General features: G+C 34.1%; 1 long non-coding RNA gene across 1 annotated transcript; it reads left to right on the forward strand.

Annotated features, from left to right (window-relative positions):
- Window positions 1-4,972: 4,972 nt before the first annotated feature.
- Window positions 4,973-8,120, forward strand: LOC139867141 (uncharacterized). The gene is made up of 4 exons (XR_011765762.1): window positions 4,973-5,310; window positions 6,353-6,553; window positions 6,817-6,882; window positions 7,027-8,120. It is a non-coding gene; the product is annotated as an uncharacterized lncRNA (long non-coding RNA).
- Window positions 8,121-10,148: the final 2,028 nt, after the last annotated feature.

Consider the following 10,148-nt stretch of genomic DNA (forward strand, 5'->3'; position numbering starts at 1 on the left):
ACGGTTGCATCATGCACCCGTACGGTTGCACACCCACTGCCCGGTTACACCAACACCCCTGCATCCGTACGGTTGCACATGCTCCCATACGGTTGTACAGTCTACCCGTGCGGTTGCAAGCTGCAACCGTACGGTTGTATTCATCGAGCAGCAGCAGCAGAAACTGACGGGTTTCGAGCCAAAATCACCCCAATCTTGATTTCTAAACGTTTTGACACCGAACGAAGCTTAGAAAACGTTTATAACAACTAAAGGAACATAAACCATAACATTTTACACCAAACCAACATCAAAATCAACCAATTTGACATCAAAACCCACTTTGTCAAAAACCTAACTTTAAAGTCCATTTAAACTCAGATTACAACATGAAAATGGATGATTCTTACCATGTTATAACCACGAAATCAGTAGCAACTGATTACACAACACAATTTAGACACAAAATCGAGATTCGAGAGATTAGGGTTTCAAGGAAGAAAGAGTTAGGTACGGAGTATAATTTGGAAGCTTTAAGAAAACTGATAGAAAGGAATTGGTACTTGCTTTTATATCCGTGTAAAACACAATACCCCATCACACACGGGTATTTACCTGTTATCTGATATCTTTTGTACTTAATTTGACTACCCTAACGGAGTCCAAATTAAATAAATGAACATGTTCTGTGACCCTTGTCACAAACTAGTCTCAACTAAACAACTAAATAATTATAAACATATAATTATTATAATAACATACCAACACATCCAAGGTCAAAAGGGTCATTTCAGCTAGGCCCGGTAACAGGATGTTACATCTGGCAGGTATTGACAATGGCAAAAGCTATGATGAACTTAATATCTTATAAGAAAAGAACTGATAAAGTGTTTAAAGAAGTGGATTTAGTTTAAGTCAAACTTTATCCTTATTGACAAGTATCGATGGTTAAAGGATTGAATCAAAAGTTGAGTAAACGTTATTTAATCCAAACAAAGTTGAGCAGAATATTAGAGATGTGTCATATAGATTGAAATTACCAGAAACATCACAAATACATTCAGTATTTCATGTTTCTTTAGTAAAAAGAATTTAGAGCAGATGAAAAGGTATTATGCAGTCTATCGTCAGAATCAGATAATTATTGTGGTCCAGTGCTATTGCCTCAACATGTGTTAGACAATAGAGAAATCATACGGGATAGTAAGGTGATATCTTAGGTGTTGGTTAAATGGGAGACTTTGCCAGTTGAGGAATCTACTTGAATTGACTTGGTCAATTTTTAAGATATTCAAAAGAATGTTAAACATGAGGACATGGTCAAATTACAAGAGCGGGGCGATGATACAATCGGTGAAGTTGAAGAAGAATGTACAGTAAGCACAAGGCCTAAGAGACGGACCCAAGTACCTAATTGGGCTAAAGATTAGCAACTCAAGCCCAAGAAGTAGAATGAAGTTGTTAACAATTTTACACGCTAGAAGTAGAATGAAGCCGTTAACAATTTTACACGTTAGAAGTTGTTAGTTAGAAGTTGTTCGCCTATGTAATAAAAAGTCTAGGGCTTGTAATGAATTGTAATAAACTATTATTCAATCAAAATTTTGTTTCTTTCCCTCTCTTTTCTAATTGGAGTTTGGCTTGCTCGAATAATTTATATCTGTATCATTAAAAAACTCCATTTTTATCTGTTTTCTATTTGATCAAATCAAACATAATTTCTACTGACTTTAGGGCTGTTTACTTTTTATTCCATCAAGTCATATATGGATATAGATGACAGAATGGATAACGAACGACTATATTAATCAAGTAGAGAATAAAAATTGTTGTTTACCTTTATGATGTATAAATAACTCGAATGAGTTTAAATGACCCCTTTAACTTTTTAAGAGTACAATACAAAACTTTACGGATTATGGAAGTTAAAACTTTGCGCTACCATCATTTATAAACAAGGAATTATATTTTCATGTGTGATACTCAAAACCACAAATTTTATATCTTGTAAATCGTTCCACCGCCATTTAATTCTATACACATACCTCAAATTTTATGCTCTTCGTATAAACAATAAATATATTCTACAATATCTTCATGTACATAGCCCCAAATTTGATATCACCACAAATCAATTTAAACTCAATAAACCTTTTACAAGGGTTTTCAAGATCGCACATGTTTATAAATATATGTTTTGGGTGATGGAAAACCATGTGTACGTTTAAATTTACTAAACGAAGCAGAATGATTAAAATAAACAAATTTTTAATTTAATATAAACTTCCAATTAAACATTCACACGATTAACGATTCCCACATAGATCCAATTACACCACTAATAATTGACAAATAATAAATTCACAAAGAGGAGTTTAGATATATACATTTAGCGAACGATGCAAGAATGGTTGAAACAAATGTCCACATCTAGGTTGAAACATATATCAAAGTGTATGAATATCTCTATGGTTGATCCACACAGCACATCAATCAACACCAATCGGATGCTAGTCCATATATAACCCGAAAGTAATATCTCTATATTACTTGATAAAGTTTGAGAAAAATAATACAAATACAACCAAAACTCTTTTCGTTATGTGTTTATCGTCGACTAACGAAAATAGAGAAAACCATATTAGTTTTATATTCCTTCGATACCGTTTTATGGAACAACCAAAAACAATTTTGTTGTAACTTGCAAAACCTCTTGTTTCACATAAAAAGCTTTATTTCCATCGTTTTGTATTGTACCGTGATCAAGAAAGAAAACAATGAAAAAGTTCTCAATATGAAAACGTTTAAACCCTATATATATTTCTTGATCTTGTGCCGACTCATAACCAAATTCGTAGACCAATTTTGTGGACCATATCTTCTGTATTTTATTTTAAGATACTCCGTGATATATTGTTTGATGATATCCCATAATAAACATACTTGCTTGGAAAGTTAACCAACATTGGGTTTAATAATTATATTAATTAAAATTAAAATATAATTAAACCAAAACTCTTATTATTTAATTTTATGAAATCATATTTAATTAAAATTATATTTTTTCAAATTATAGGTTATAATTACATATCAAAATATAAAATAATTAGTGTCTATAAGCTAAAATGTGTGACCACATAGATCTGTATATAAACGGTAGTATAAATTTGTGTTATGACATGCACACTAAACCAACATTGAGTACATGTAGCATCTTGCTTTTTTTCTCTTTTGGGTGTGCAAATGTTTTTATAGAACTTTAAATTGAAAATTTTACATAAATCCAATTAGAGTTTTTTTAATCTTGTTTATAATTTTATTTTATTGGAATTTCTCCAACTCATGACCACTTCGAATATGCATTAAGTGGTGGTTTAATTGCTAAGGTATAATGTCTTTAAGATTTGTGGGTAATATGGAGAAACATTGAGTTGTAGCTCAACTGTTAGTGGCATATCTTTTTTAGCGAGAGGTCAGGAGTTTGACTCTGCTGGGCTGCAATATTGCACTCAATGTTATCCTAAACATGAAGTATCCACCAAGTCGCCTTTCTCTTACTGCGAAGGCAGCGGGGAGGGGGAATTTTTGCCGGCCATGCCCGCGGATTGGTCCGGGTTTACTCCAAAGAAGTACTTAGAGGCAGGTTATCCAACTACGGGAGATGAATGCGTTGGTGATTTAGTTCCCCTGAATGATCACAAACTAATGTTAGAAGAAATATATATATATATATATATATATATATATATATATATATATATAGAGAGAGACAAAATTGTCAAATTCATCTCTGTGTTTGTCCATTTTCTTTTTTTTAGTCTCTCTCCCTCAAAATCATTTAAAATATTCCCTGAATGACATTTGTAATCCAAATTTCGTCCCTGCTTGAAATCTTCAATCTCAATTTAATCCCTTGTGATAACTTCTGTAAACGTCTATTAGTTTTGTAATCTTTATACATTTCTTCTACATGAATATTTATAGATGACTTCCTTGTAAGCTTCATGAGGTTTAAATGATTTTTTTTTTTTTTCACAAATGTGATGTTTTTTCAAGGAAAAATTTAGAAACAGGGTTGTAAGTTCCAAAGTTTCCTAATTTAGGTTAAAAGTTAATGAAATCAGGTTCACCAACACAAGCTCTACGTTTGGCCACTGGTTTAACACCACACAAAACCGGCACCGGCGACCCTGACACCATGCGCGTGACATGCACGAACTGACCTAATTGTATCTTATCATTCAAAATCAACTCCACATCACATTCTTGAACTGAAACATAAGTTGAATGAACAGAGTCGAAAACTCTTAAATAAAATCCTTTGTTCTTTTTTTTTTTTTTAATCGAACACGTCATCACGTGGAACAATTCAGATTACTTGAAGAAGCGGAGAGCGGTGGTCGCCGGCGAGTTTAACGGTTAGGTCGTTGATGTTTTCATGGTTTTTAAAAGTTGTTCATAGCCATTTGCAGTCTTGAGTTGTTTTTTTAGTTGATCTACGTCTTGCTTCTGTTACCACAACTCCACCCATCATATCATTAATTTACTAAAATCATCAAAATTTAATCATCAATTATTTTATTTATAGATAGAAATAGAAAAAATAGAAAAAATAGAAAACAAGGTTGTTATCTCTGGACAGATACTAAACCTACTTTGCCTTGGTCTCTTGTGATTTTTTATTGTGACTTCTTCTGTAATCTACTTAAGTGAGTTTAACAGAGGGACAAAATTGGGATTGCAAATGGCATTTAGGGACTATTTTAAATGATTTTGAAGGAGAGGGACTAAAAAAAGAAAATGAACAAACACAGATGAATTTGACAATTTTGTCATATATATTGGTTCAATCATAGCTAAAATAAATGGAGTACAAACTGGATAAGTAATTGTGGGCCTCACATTTCATATTTTCAAGGAAGGAGTCTAATTTTATATGAAAAACGCGGAAGGGCAAATTGGTCATTCTGTAAATCAATTTATGTATCCAGCTATCTTTCATCAGGTGAATTCAACGATTCAATCACCAACCATCACCACCACGATTCATTAGGGCAACGACGATCCAATCCGGTCAACGGAGATTCAATCATCAGGTCAACTCGATGAAGGTTACTTTGACAACAACAACGATTCATATTCCAATTTCACCACCAACGGTGAACACATGAGTTCAGATTCGTACGGATTCGGATAACATCCAGATCCGATTTCAAACGGTGTGACTCAGGATTACGATGATACTGATAGGCTCTTCACATCCGATGGACCGGTGCTTCCACCGCCAAGTGAAATGCGTGAAGAAGGATTTTCCGTTCGTGAATGGAAGAGGTTAGGGTTTGCTTCATTAGATCTGTAAATTATAATTATATACATGTATATTGATTGATTTGATGTTTAATTTATTGAATTTAGATCTACTTATAATTCTGTAGCTATATCTGATTGAGAGATCTATTAGTGGTTTTAGCGTATGCAAATAATTTTAATAAAAAGGAAATTCAGGTTTGTGTAAGTATGTTGATTCGGTTTTGTTTATAGATTTATTTTAACCAAATGGGCATTAGATAGAACAGTTTGAGAAGGCTTGGCATTTTACAAAAAAAGCATGATATATTATCGATTATATATAGATTGCAGTGATACTTGCAGAGGTTTTTAGCAATGATACACCATGATTGTAGGGTGGATTATATACTCAAATATTTAGTTGAATACTACAAAATTAAGAAAATGAACTTGTATCAAATGCTATAATGAAGCTGGAATACAGTATTGGTTTAACAGGAGGAAAGGTTGAGACTGTACACATTGGTCGAACGTACATCCTCATATGTTAATAAAAAGGAAAATGAGGTTTGTGTAAGTATGTTGAATCGATTTTGTTTTTGTTATTTGCATATTCCTAGTTTTTTGAGTTTATTCGTCTATAAAGTTCATGTTTTGTTTGTTGGTGTTATCTCGTTCTTCCAATTTTTTTTAACAAACTCGAATTTACATCTTGCGATTTACGTTGTTGAAGTTTTTTATGCAGTTGTGATTCTTTTTTTGGTTGCTCTTTTTTGCTGCGATTTTCTTACATTGTTGATATAGACGTTGTTTATAGTTTGATTATTGGTGATATCTGATTTTAAAGTGGCTGTTCTATCTGTAGTTATTATTTTGGTTGGTATCTTTGTTAGAGAGTTTATGTTTTGGTATTGAGAATGAATTTTCATGCAGTCCCTCTCTTTTTTTTTTCCAAAAAAAAAATACCAGTTTTTGTTGAAGTGCTTTGTTTTCCTCAGGTTCTTTTAAGCGTCTCAGTTCAAATATGTTATTGCTTTCGAGAATGTTATTATAGTTGTTGAAATCTGTAGTTGTTCTTTTTCAGGTTGTTTTGCTACAAGTGAAGGATATAGTTAGTTTGTCGCTTACACTAAGGCAGTGTAAAGTAGTATTAGTTAGCACAAACCTTCAGTGCGTAGAAACCATGAAGACGTGATAAGATCGGGATAAATGTTCTTACTCAAAAGAAACAGAAAGCCGAGTAAATCCATCGAAGGGGCACCACATCGACTGCAAAAAAGAAAGGGTTAGTAAATTTTTTCTTTACATAAAATCACGATGAGAGTTACATTTCAAAGAACTTGCATAAACAAAACAATGACAACAGTTAGCGATAAGTTAACATCTCTACTGGCCCTATATTTACATAATCAAAAAAGTATAGTCAAATTATTGAATGAACCACGTATGCTTCCAGTTACACATTGTATAGGCGATCAAGTGATGGATATATAGTACGAGTTTTGATTGCCTCACTTTGTTTAACACTTTATATTATTATATGCGTAGGTATGTCAGCAGAAAAATGATGTTACATCACAAGCAGCTGTTATGGTACTTCTATTCTCTGTAAAGGTACACAGTGCATATTTTGTGCTTCCTCATTAACCAACTGATCTTATTAATTAATATATTATATCTATATTTATTTATTTATATCAGGGTGCCAACTGATCTTATTTATTAATATATTTATATTTATTTATTTATTTATATCAGGGTGCGTGTTCTAATGGGTGGTTTGGTGAGAAGGAGAAAGAACAACTATGTGGCCTTTCAGATGAGGTTTGTGAATCTTTTTACACCTGTTTTATTTATATTTATATATCATTCATCACGTTCTTTTATCATTCTTCGTTCATCATTCATCGGGTATTTTGAGCATTCATCAGGTATTATTGATCATTCATCACTTTCTTTTATCATTCATCAGCCTTCTGCTAATAATATTTGCATCAGTTATAATTTTTATCATTCATCACGTTTTTTGTTTATTATTCATCGTTTATCATTCATCAGCTACTTTTATCATTCATTTGGTACTTTTATTAATTATCGAGTATTTTGATGAATGATAAATGCTTGATGAATGATACTATTTTTTGATAAATGAGAAGTGTCTGATGAATGATAGCATTATGATGACTGATAACCGTTTTTTGATAAAGATAAGTGTTTTTTATATGAATGACAACAATTATATGAATGATAATTGTTTGATGATTGGGCATTTGATCTAGTGGTATGATTCTCGCTTTCGATGCGGGAGGTCCCGAGTTCGATTCTCGAAATGCCCCATTCTTTTTTTTATAAAACTAATCATTATAATGGTTTGATGAATGATAATGGTTTGATGAATTATAACATTTTGATGCATGATAATTGTTTTGTGATAAATGATAACTGTTTTGTGATGAATTATAATTATTTTTATGAATGATAACTTTTTGATGAATGATGATTGTCTGATGAATGATAACTATTTGATGATTGATAATTGTTTTCCGATGAATGATAAATGTTTTTCGATGAATGGTAAATATTTGATGAAGGATATTTGCTTTTATATGAATGATAGATATTTATGATGAATGATAAATATTTGATGAATGATAATTGTCTGATGAATGATAACTATTTGATGAATGATAAATGTTTTTCGATGAATGATAAATGTTTTTCGATGAATGATAAATTATTTTCGATGAATGACAATTGTTTTTCGATGAATAATAAATGTTTTTCGATGAATGATAAATGTTTATCGATGAATGATAATTTTTTTTCGATGAATGATAAATGATAATTTTTTTATGATGAATGATCATTGTTTTCTGATGAATGATCATTGTTTTCTTACGAATGATAACTATTTAATGAATGATAAATGTTTTTCGATGAATGTTATCATTTTTTTATGAATGCTAATTGTTTGATGAATGATAATATTTTGATGAATGATAATTTCTTTTCTGATGAATGAATGATAATTATTTTTTGTTGAATGATAATTATTTCCTGATGAATGGTTGGTGGTAGGTGTGGTTGTGGTTGTGGTGGGAGGTGGTGGTGGTTAGCGGTGGTGGGTGGTGGTGGTGGTGGCGGTTGGTGGTGGTGGTGGTGGTTGGTGGTGCTGGGTGGTGGTGGTGGTGGTTAGTTGTAGTGGTGGTGGGTGGTGGTGGTTAGTGGTGGCGGGTGGTGGTTGTTGGTGGTGGTGGTTGTTGGTGGCGGTTGGGTAGTGGTGGGTGGTGGTGGTGGTGGTGGTGGTGGTTGGTGGTGGTGGAGGTGGGTGGTGGTGGTGTTTGGGGTTGGTGGTGGTGGTGGTAATTGGTGGTGGTGGGCGGTTGGTGGTAGGTGTTGCTGGTGGTGGTGGGTGGTGGTTGGTGGTGGTGTGTGGTGGTGGTGGTAGGTAGCGGGTGGTGGTGGTGGGTGGTGATGGTAGTTAGTGGTGGTGGGTGATGGTAGTGGGTAGTGGTTGATGGTGGTGCTGGTTGATGGTGGTGGGTGGTGGTGGTTGGCTGTGATGGTAGGGGTGGCAATGGGGGGTGGTGGTTGGTGGTGGTGTGTGGTGGGTGGTGGTGGTTGGCGGTGGGTGGTGGTGGTGGTGATGGTGGTGGTGGTGGGGGGGTCGTGGGGGTGGTGATGGTGGTGGTGTTGGTGGGTGGCGGTGCTTGGTGGTTGTTGGTGGTGGGTGGTGGTGCTAGTTGGTGGTGGTGATGGGTGGTTGGTAAGTGGTGATGGGTGGTGGTTGGTGGTGGTGGTGCTGGTGGGTAGTGGTGGTTTCTGGTGGTGATTGGTGGTGGTGATAGTGGGTGGTGGTGGTGGGTAGCGGGTGGTTGTTGGTGGTGGGTGGTGATAGTGGTGGTGGTGGGTTGTTGTTGGTGGTGGTTGATGGTGGTGAGTGGTGGTGGTTGGTGGTGGTGGTAGTTGGTGGTGGTCGGTGGTGGTGGTTATGGTTGGTGGTTGTTGGGGGGTGGGTGGTGGTGGTGGTGGTGGGTGGTGGTGATGGGTGAGTGGTGGTGGGTGGGTGGTGGTGGTTGGTGGTGGTGGTGGGTTGGTGGTGGTGGGTGGGTGGTTGGTGGTGTTGGGTGGTTGGTGGTGGTGGGTGGTGGTGATGAAGGTGGTTCATAATATGTTAACTTTTGTATTATTAATTTTTATTAATTATAATTATTAAAATAACTTTTTTGCCCTTCTGTGCATTTGAAGCTAAATTGAAGTTTTATGATATTTTGTGGTCTATATTTGCTTTCCGGTTTGTACTTATTTTAAGTTTAGCCACGGATCGTGCCTCTATATATATATATATATATATATATATATATATATATATATATATATATATATATATATATATAACAAAAAAGTATTTGATTAGGTGTAATTTTGTAGTTAATTTGAATTAATTATTCATTATAATTTATACATACAAAACATATATGCATATATTATCGCATAATTTACAAGATTGTTGCAAAAATTCCGTATGCGTATTTATATTATATATACACGGATATAAGATAAGATGGAATAATAAACAATTAAACTAACGTATCAACTAATTTGGGTAACAAGCTCTAACAAAATACGGACATGTTCGGAAATTATTATATTGTGATCTTATCCCCTCATAATTTAATTCTAACTTATACCCTCATTACGATTTTTATTTTTATATAATATATTTTTTCATAGTTATCTAATTACAAATATACAGAATAAACATTGCTTTATGAACGAGATTTGATGAACTAATTTAAATTTAAATTTAATACAGTATAAAGTACCAAGTTTTAAGACATGCATATAGATATCATAAAACCACCAAACCATTGTTTGAA

This window comes from Rutidosis leptorrhynchoides, chromosome 9, assembly GCF_046630445.1.
Source record: "Rutidosis leptorrhynchoides isolate AG116_Rl617_1_P2 chromosome 9, CSIRO_AGI_Rlap_v1, whole genome shotgun sequence".
In the NCBI taxonomy this organism is placed as follows: domain Eukaryota; kingdom Viridiplantae; phylum Streptophyta; class Magnoliopsida; order Asterales; family Asteraceae; genus Rutidosis; species Rutidosis leptorrhynchoides.